The sequence below is a fragment of the Megalobrama amblycephala genome, linkage group LG21, assembly GCF_018812025.1.
Source record: "Megalobrama amblycephala isolate DHTTF-2021 linkage group LG21, ASM1881202v1, whole genome shotgun sequence".
Taxonomy (NCBI): Eukaryota; Metazoa; Chordata; class Actinopteri; order Cypriniformes; family Xenocyprididae; genus Megalobrama; species Megalobrama amblycephala.
The window spans coordinates 6,169,047-6,179,466 of NC_063064.1; the positions used below are offsets into that span (position 1 = coordinate 6,169,047).

Genomic DNA, 10,420 nt, shown 5'->3' on the forward strand with positions numbered 1-10,420 from the left:
TTGTTGTGAGAGGCCATTGCTACATTTGGTTGTGCGAAGCGGCAATGATCCTCCGTCCGAAACCTAGACGCGTAAGTGAGGGAGAAATTGACAGTTCTGTGCATAAAAAATACGGGGCAAATCGCGTCACATGGGTCAAAAGTGCAGTTTTTTTCAATAGCTATATGACAATCGTGGGATAAGGCTGGCCACTCACGTGAAGATTTTAAGCCCGATTTGAACCCGTTTGAGGTTTGAACCCGAACGACCGGAAGGGCACGGCCCGATTCGAGGCTTGTCGAAAAAAATCCTCTATTGTGTAGTCATGACAATCAGGGGAGCACACTTACAACGTCGATTGTCCTCCATTTGTTTTTCTTCTCAGGCCATATGATATTGCAAATCTCTGAGATCTGCGCAAGTGTGATGATTAAGTTCCTAAAGTTAATATAAAACTGCTTAATAGTATTTTTCTAATATTGTAAAATAGTATTTAATTCGTTATTTGTGTTTATGAGAAGAAAAGTATGTTTTGTGCATTTAGTAAATTAATTATTTTCAATTGGCATACCGGCGTCATGACGTCATCGCACGCTAGTTTGGTGCGCGCCTGTGATGTGCTTCATTCAGACGAGAGGCCACCATCAGACTCTTCATTTTCTTTTACTTCTATCCAGGTAACTGCAAAGTAAAATGCACAAAACACACTTTCGGTTTAAGTATGACCACTGTTTAATGTAATACGAACAAGTTGTATGTGTTTTAATCTGTTATTTTATATTTTACAAAAAGTTGAGTAGTGAGTTCAGCGCGGTTGAGCACATGATTAGCATAGAACCGCGATTAGCGCGAAAGCCCGCCATATATGATGAATGGTTAAAATAGAAATATAATTTGAATCTATAAGATATAATGTGGTTTTAGCGTTATGAATTATCTTCATCTTGCATACGTGGTTGTTTAATCCGTGGTAATCTGTGTTATGCGTTAAGGCGAGACACCCCGGGTGAATAGGGTAAAAAAAATTAACTAATAGATATCACCACACTACCCCAGGTAATTGATTATATTAAAAATTGCACACATTTTTTGTATTACAAGTTTTCTAAAATGTAATGTTTAAATATGCAAATGAGGCATTATCTAATTAAACATGCGCTAATTTGCATACATTTCTAGAACAAAAATCTGAATATTGGATGACGTCAGGTTCACACTTCTCGTTTAATTTTTTGGACATATTAAATTCAAAGGTTTTTACAGAGGGAATTTTGGATATCTCTTTTTATCACTCCATAAATCAGAAAATACTATCAACAGCCAGAAAAAAAATATATATGTATTTTCACCATTTTTTTAGGAATAAAATGTATAAAATCAGGCAAATTATATATCAATCAAATCCCTCTGTAAAAACCTTCAGAATATAGATAGGAATAAAACTATCAAGTTTGGTGTATGTAAGTTCTGCTGAAGTGGAGATTTCTGACTCAGAGCAGGAGAAAAAACTTATTTTGAGAAAACGGCCTTTAAAGATATTTACTGTAATTGTAATCTATAGACGCAAATAGATAAAGTGCTATAAAATATACACTTAAAAGTGTATTTTGGATGTTTTCTTTCCACCAGTCTGAAAAAACACTTTATGAAAAGCCAAAAAGTGCAAAATCTCAAAACTGACAGGTGCCTGAAAAAACAGTGTTTTTGCCTGTAGTGTCTCCACTTAAATTTGACAATGTATTTGACGAGTGAATTTCATGTGTCTTATTCAATGTAATACATCAGAACGAACTGAGAATATTGTTCATATTCTAAATGTATTTGTTTTACATCAATTTCATGTTATTTGGATAAAGGTTAAATAGTAAATGTTTAGTGTGTATATATATATATATTATAGATTAGTTCACTTTCAAATGGAAATTTTCTGATAATTTACTCGCCCCCATGTCATCCAACATGTCCATGTCCATGTCTCTTCAGTCGAAAAGAAAAGGTTTTTGATGTAAACATTCCAGGATTTTTCTCCTTATAGTGGACTTCAATGGCCTCCAAACGGTTGAAGGTCAAAATTTGTTTCATTGCAGCTTCAAAGAGTTCTACACAATCCCAGATGAGGAATAAGGGTCTTATCTAGAGAAACCATCACTCATTTTCTAAAAAAAATAAAAAATTATATACGTATTAACGATTAAATGCTCATCTTGAACTAGCTCTCTTCTTCTTCTCTATTAGAATTCTGGCAGTGTAGACACTGCTAAGTGTACTTTTAAAACAAAAATCAAATAGCCACACTTTTTTTAGTTTTTTAATACTAGTTTCTAAAAGGAGAATCAAATCACCGAAAGATACACGGACCCTTAGTGTCTGTGTGTATGACGCAAAACACTGTAAATTAAATTGAGCATTTTTACATATTAAACAAGTTGTATATCATTTATATAATTTTTTTACAAAAAAGAAATACTCTTGCATAAAGAAAAATAGCTTGTATCTGCTAATTCTATTCATCTGTGTTAAAATAAAAAACAAAGAAACATATTTCATTCCAGGTTTAAAAAAGGAAAAACGAATGTACGCAAAAGTACACGGACCAATCAGGGTATCTTCCTTTCGTTTTTTAATTGATCATTTCCGTCATAAAATGGAAAAACATTAAAATGGATTTAAAAGGAATTCATAAATTTTTTTTATATTTTGATCCTCAATCTTACGTCTTAAAACTAAATTGTGAAAAATGAAATAAAGAAAATCGTAAAGGGGGGGTATCACACAGTTTCTGCCAATCTCATGTTAGTCTTGAGTACCTATAGAGTAGTAGTGCATCCTTCATATCTCCAAAAAGTCTTTAGTTTTATCATATTTATAAAAGATACATACCTACCAAATATTTCCGAAAACAGCCGAGTGTCGTGAGTGGAGATAGCGTGACGAGCTGTCACGTGTACACGCAGCTTTTGTGTAGAGATTGTCTACAAGCTATCAATGGTCAGCTAAACAACTGTATTTAAACACACAATACACCATCACATTATCCATGGATAACTTTTGAATCACTATAATGAATATAGCGTGTGAATGATGAATAATGAGTTTATTAATTCACTGTGTTCGTGTTATTTATAATATATGCACTTACTGTAGGTGCCTATTGCCAACAACAGACATTTGAAGCAGTTTTACTCACCACCTGCGGTTCTGACTCATGACCGGGATCATTATCGCTGTGACTGCTCCATCTTTCAGTTTCAAATGATCTGTAAATCCAGCATAGAACTGGACTTTGTTTATGAAACCATAAGCGCTGATCCAGAGGGCTCGAGCAGCCACAGAAAAACACAAGATGTTCTTCATTCATTATAACCAATACAAACGCGATTGCAACTATCAGTTTCAATGGTTATTTTAATAACAAATGTCGAGAGCGCATCAATGTATTGGGTGAGAACAAAACTCTAAGCTCCACTTAACGCTGGGTTCTTTGGGAAACAAGGTTATCTTTCTCTCACAACCAAAAACACACTTCTTTGTTGACATTGTTGATTTCGTGAAGTCCTGTGACCTGTGCAACGCTGCCGACGACTTCCGTAAACCCGTTGATAGGCGTTCCCTTGCTCTCTCGCTCTGGTCGACGTGTGCACACGCGCCCTTCCGGGAGAAGTGCCCATACAAGGAAATTCTGCCCTCGTTTATGTCACTCAAAACGATGCACAAAAAAAATTATCCGAAAGCTGTGACGATTTGGAAGAGAATTTTTGGAACATAAATATGTCCAACTCATATTTTGAAACTTTGGCCATGTTTAGCATGAAAATCCAACTCTTTAACAGTGTAAATAAAGCCGGGCACACACTTAACGATTGTAAGGCCGATTTAGAATGTAAATTGATACTTATAACTGGTCGCGCTTAAACACGTCCAGTCAGAGCCGGTTGCGTTCAGTCTGCAATTACAGTCGGTGTTCAAATTCCATGTGAAAGTATATAAATCGGATCCAGTCGAAGGAAACAATCGGTATGTGTGTTCAGTTCAGTCTTAGAATGTTTCAGCTAATCGTTAGGTGTGTCCCCGGCTTAAGTCAGATTACATAAAATAGCATGATACCCCCCTTTAAAATGTTTTTTTTTTTTTTTTTTTTAATATAGAAGTGAATGAAGAGGAAGTTCTGGGAGTGTATGGTGATGGTGAGGTAAGATATCCTGGATGTAATGCATTTACATAGTATTCTCAAGGCAAAAGTTAAAGGGTTAGTTCACCCAAAAATGAAAATTATGTCATTTATTACTCACCCTCATGCCGTTCCACACCCGTAAGACCTTCGTTCATCTTCGGGACTCAAATTAAAAGGTCGTGGGACCTTGAGATTTGAGATTCCGACTCTCCAGGGCTCCGAAGCATGAAACTCTACGACAATGCAGTTTTTTTCCCTGCACCCTAGAGCCAGGCACTCTTGGTATGTCGCTTGGGGGCCCCCAGGAGCCACCGTGCAAAATTTGGGGCCCCTGGGACCTTTGTAGCAAAATCTAAGTCGCCCATTATTTGCATGGGTTCGCAATAGCAGTTTCGCGGACACTGCTTAGAAAGGGCAGATCGGCCAGGGGGCGCCATTTATCTTCTCGCCACAATCCCCCATTTGGTGGCCCTACGACCTCGCCGGGGGTCGAAAGGTCAAGAAAAGGGACGAGCACGTTTTTTTTATTTTCAGTGAATATTTTTGCTGATTTTTTTTTTTCTAAGGCACTTCCCAAAATCCGAGGAATTTGTCTCTTTGACACGCCGTTACCTAGGGCCCCACGTACTAGCCTTCGACACCCCTAAGTCGTACGCCCCCTAGGGGCCGAGTTAGGACCCGTACACAGACCCATTATTAAATGGGGGAGCGGGACATGAAGAAAATAGCTTCGAAAGGGCCGATCGACTAGGGGGCGCCATTTTCCTTCTTGTCACGAGCCACCGAGTCGGGCGGAAAAGTTTGGCGGCCCTACGGCCTCGTTTGTGGGTCGAAAGGTCAGAAAAGGATGAGTACATGTTTTTTTTAATTCTCAGTGAATATCTTTGCTGATTTTTTTTTTTTTTTTTTTTTTAAGGCACTTGCCAAAATCCGAGGAATTTGGCTCTGACACATCGTTACCGAGGGCCCCACATACTAGCGTTCGACGCTCCAAGGTCCTAACCCCACATTTAAGGTTTTTATTGACCAAAACAGAATAACGTCCCACTTCCCAATTACGTAGTGGCCGCCAAATAACGGGTCCTGCGGACACAGTGTTTATGGATGCTTTTTCACATTTTATATCATTTTTCATTGATTAAACCACCTGGACTGTGCTTGGGGCACTCGGTCGGATGCATTCCACTAACTTGTCAAGCGATTTGGGGCTTTCTGGTACAAACGGGAACCGAAAATAAAAAGCATCCCACTTGCCCGTTATGTAGTAGCCACCAAATAACGGTTCATTTATGATCCAGTGCTTCCTGAAAGCAGTGTTTTGAAATCGGCCATCACTAAATAAGGCGTTATTTTGTTTTTTCTGGCACACCAAAAATATTCTCGTCACTTTATAATGTTAATATCGAACCACTGTACTCGCATGAACCGATTTAAATGTTTTTATTACCTTTATGGATCTTGAGAGAGGAAGTGTCATTGCTCCCTATGCAGGCCTCACGGAGCCATTCGGATTTCAACTAAAATATCTTAATTTGTGTTCCGAAGATGAACGAAGGTCTTACTGGTGTGGAACGGCATGAGGGAGAGTAATAAATGACAGAATTTTCATTTTTGGGTGAACTAACCCTTTAATGTCAGCCTATATATATGCCTTCTTGTTTTGTTGTTTATTTAAATGTTCAGAGTTCTTTTTATTATAAATTTATGTGTTATAAACAACACTTTATTCTAACCCAATTCAATACGTGGTACCATTTAAGCTACACCGTCATTAAAAAAAAAGATAAAAAAGCTGTCACTGGGATGGTACCCTTTAAAATGCTGTGATATGTACCATTTAGATCCTAAAAATGATGCAGAAAATATCTGCATAAAGATATTGATTTTTTTTTTTTTTTTTTTTTGAGTTTGGGTTCCTTGCCGCTGTCGCCTTTGGCTTTCTTATGACCTCCTCCAGCTCCTCGCCCTCTGGCAGCCCGTCGGGACATGACCCAAGGGAATCCGCTTCCGTAGTCTGTCTTCTCACGGGGGCTCATTTAACGTTTGTGCAACGAGTAGTGTGTATTTATAATTATTGAACAACAATAATTATAATTTTTTTTTTTATTGTGTTTGCTTATAATGAACTGAAGAAGATTCAACATTCATACAGAAACTCTGTTTTGACTAAGCTGTTATCACAAAACACCGTAAGCCTTTGGATTTTTGAAAATGTTTTTTTCATGCTCTCCAAAATCTAATCCTGCTCAGTGCTCAAAAATTGCAAATGTACACATATATTGTCATTAACTGACACTATAAATGAAATGTGATAAATGAAATAAATTGAAGTTAAAGCAAATAAAAATAATAAACCTGTGTCTATATTTCAGAATGCAGTTATTTAAATGAAAAGCATGTCTAATGAAACACATTAGGTGTGATGAGAAAGGTTTGTATATTGACTTATGTCATTTCAGAAGTTTCTGTTTGCAGACAAGAATATGAAATACCTTTAGCCAGTTCAGCCTAAAAATGATGAATATACTTCAGAGATATTTTACTCATAAAAAATTCTAGGGGCGCCAATAATTGTGGCCAACATGTTTTGGAGAAAAACATTTATTTCATAATGTGATTTTTTTTTTTTTTTTTTTTTTTCTCCACTTTCAATTCTTTTCCTTCAATGAAAGGCTAAAAATGATGCAGAAAATATCTGCATAAAGATATTTATTTTTTTTTTTTTTTTGAGTTTGGGTTCCTTGCCGCTGTCGCCTTTGGCTTTCTTATGTTTGAAGACAAAACGGATGCATTTCTTGAAATTGTACATAATCCCCCTGTTTTAATATCTAAAGTACAATAGAGTAATGATACATTTTTCTCTCTCTTTCCCCCCCAATGCCATTTAAACTTAAGAACCCTAGAGAACGTCTACAGGGTCTCCAAAAGGAAATGACTCAAGAGCAAGAACACAGGAGGAAAGAGATGGAGGAGATGGAGAGGGAAATGATGAGGTTGGAAAGAGAAAAAAAAGAAAATGCAGGACATAGAAAGAGAAATTGAAAAGACAAAAGGCTGACCTTCAAAGGCTGTCAGCTGCAGCAGACAAACACACACATACATTTCCATACACGTCACTCTGCACCTCTGTCTTCTGTACAGTTCTGTCTCATAAGATTACACAGTATTCGAGAGGAGCCAGCTGAGGTGGCTCGGGCATCTGTTCAGGATGCCTCCCTGGGGAGGTGTTCCGGGCATGTCCCACTGGGCCCAGGGAAGACCTAGGACACGCTGGAGGGACTATACCAGGGGTCGGCAACCCAAAATGTTCGAAGAGCCATATTGGACCAAAAAAACAAAAAACAAATCTGTCTGGAGCCGCAAAAAAATTAAAAGCCTTATATAACCCTTATATGAAGGCAACACAGGCTGTAAGTGTATATTAGCTATATTAGCCTACTATCAAAATGACTAAGTAGGCTACAAATACATAATGAGGTATTCCCGAGGTATATATTTAAAAACTGCTGAAAGCTACAGAAAAAGCAAATGGATCGGTGCAATTCACAGAAACAGCTGGACTCCAGGCAGAGAAACATGGATTTGCATTTATCATTTTGTGTCAAATTGTTGGATTTTGAGGTAAAATCATTCCATATATATTGTATTGTTATATATTATGTTGACAAATCATCAATTGAATATTTTCCATGTTATATTCTGCATAATTGTGTGTTTTAAAATAAACACTGACAAAAACTATACTATAAAACTATATATATTTTAGGGCTGGACAATATGACGATATATATAACATTGATATAAGTGATTACGCGGATTTAAACCTACCTATATTGTATATAAAATATTCACAGGCAGATTTGCTTTATGTATTTCCCCGGCGTCGAAATCAGGCACATATAAATGTCAGGAAACACGACTCCTGGCTGTATGTCAATATCCATGGATTAGGTTTATTTGACAAGTTGTAAGAAACACTTTCGAGTCCAACCTTTAGTGTAATTCGTTAGTTTTACTCGCGTTTTCACAGTTTCCCCTATTAAATCCAGTCACGCAGCAGGTTCTTTTGCCTCTCAGTCCAGCTGAGGGAGCGCGCTTTCGGCGGGAATGTGACGTCGATGCATACCCTCGCGCCGCGCTGAAACCTTACAGTCTATGGCTGAAACGTGTGTCGCAGGCTATGACGCAAATCTTCATTGACAGAAATGTTGAAATTTAATATTATACACATTTTTACAGCATTGGAAAACGTTAAAAATGTGTCATGTTTGTCCTCCTACAGAAACCATATGAAAACAAAAAAATATTTTTCCATTTTCATACATTTTTGAAAAAGCTCCAGGGAGCCACTAGGGGAGCGCTAAAGAGCCGCACGCGGCTCTAGAGCCGCGGGTTGCCGACCTCCGGACTATACCCTTGTTCGAGATGCATCGGCGATCAATGACATCAAAGTACCGCGAGAGTGATTGGAGAGCATTCAACTCCTTATGCTTTTGAATCGCTCTCGCATTACTTTGATGTCATACACCGATCGGTCTGCGCAGCGCCGATGCATCTCGAACAAGCCTAATGTCTCTCGGCTGGCCTGGGAACGCCTTGGAATTGCCCCGGAAGAGCTGGAGGAAGTGTCTGGGGAGAGGGAAGAATGGGCGTCTCTGTGGTGGCTGTTTGAGGCAGCCATGGAGGGTGAGGACACCGCCCCGGGGCCCCCGAAGGCCGGCAAGAGGTCCGCCAAAGGAAGGACAAAGCCGGCACCTGCCACCAGCCCGCAGACCTCCTCCAGCTCCTCGCCCTCTGGCAGCCCGTCGGGGACCACGACCCAAGGGAATCCGCTTCCGTAAGTCTGTCTTCTCACGGGGGGCTCATTTAAACCGTTTGTGCAACGAGTAGTGTGTATTTATAATTATTGTGAACAACAATAATTATAATTTTTTTTTTATTGTGTTTGCTTATAATGTCAAGTCAAGTCAAGTCAAATTTATTTATATAGCGCTTTTACAATTGGTAATTGTTTCAAAGCAGCTTTACATATTAGAAGCACAGAAAAAAGGGAAGTGGTTAAAAATAAGCTGTACAAACAAGCGTGGTAATATGTAACATATACAAGATGGTGCTACATTAAGCCAATGTCGGCTGACTCCCAGGGGTGGAAAAAACCCCCTAGGAGAAAAACCCAGCGTGTTAACACTGGGGAAAAAAGTCCTAGGAGGGAAAAAACCCCTTGGAAGATATATATAATATATGTAAATGGATATGGAGATCAAAATCTGAATTATACATTTTTATTATAGAGATTAAAAATAGATTATATATAAATATATGTAAGCGGATACGGGGATTAAAAATCTGAATTATAGATGCAGCCAGAACTGGATCTGTAGGCCCATTGTCTCCTGGGCTACGTTGTAGTCAGGTCCAGACACAGGTTCTCCATCTGATCTGGATACGGCCTGGATCCAGCACCCGGCAAACCTCAGGATAAGCAGAGAGACAGATAATAGCGTAGATGCCATTCTTATTCTGATGTACAGGTATATCTAGTGTTATAGGAAATGTTCTCGGTTCCGGCCGACCTAATTATTGCAGCGTAACAATCCTTTAATGGATTTGAAAAATGTTAATGTATTGATAATGTGTTATGTGTATGCAAGAGCAAAGAGATGTGTTTTTAGTCTAGATTTAAACCGACAGAGTGTGTCTGCTTCCCGAACAATGCTAGGAAGATTGTTCCAGAGTTTAGGTGCTAAATAGGAAAAGGATCTGCCGCCTTCAGTTGATTTTGATATTCTGGGTATTATCAACTGGCCTGAATTCTGAGATTGCAATAAACGTGAAGGACTATAATGCATTAAGAGCTCACTTAGGTACTGGGGAGCTAAACCATTTAGAGCTTTATAAGTAAGTAGCAAGATTTTAAAAATCTATACGATGTTTAATAGGGAGCCAACGTAATGTTGACAGAACTGGGCTAATATGGTCATACTTTCTGGTTCTAGTAAGAACTCTAGCTGCCGCATTTTGGACCAACTGTAGTCTGTTTAAAAGCCGAGCAGAACAACCACCCAGTAGAGCGTTACAATAATCTAGTCTTGAGGTCATGAATGCATGAACCAACTGTTCCGCATTTGTCATTGAGAACATATGTCGTAATTTAGATATATTTTTTAGATGGAAGAAGGCGGTTTTACAGATACTAGAAACATGACTTTCAAATGAAAGATTGGTATCGAAGAGCACACCCAGGTTCCTAACTGAGGACGAAGGTTTAAT

The 10,420-nt window shown here is 38.5% G+C and overlaps 1 long non-coding RNA gene across 1 annotated transcript; it reads left to right on the plus strand.

Moving 5' to 3' along the window:
- LOC125256898 lies at positions 1 to 7,589 on the plus strand. Its single transcript, XR_007182208.1, has 4 exons — positions 1 to 71; positions 578 to 656; positions 4,125 to 4,168; positions 7,046 to 7,589. It is a non-coding gene; the product is annotated as an uncharacterized LOC125256898 (long non-coding RNA).
- The last annotated feature ends 2,831 nt before the right edge of the window (positions 7,590 to 10,420 follow it).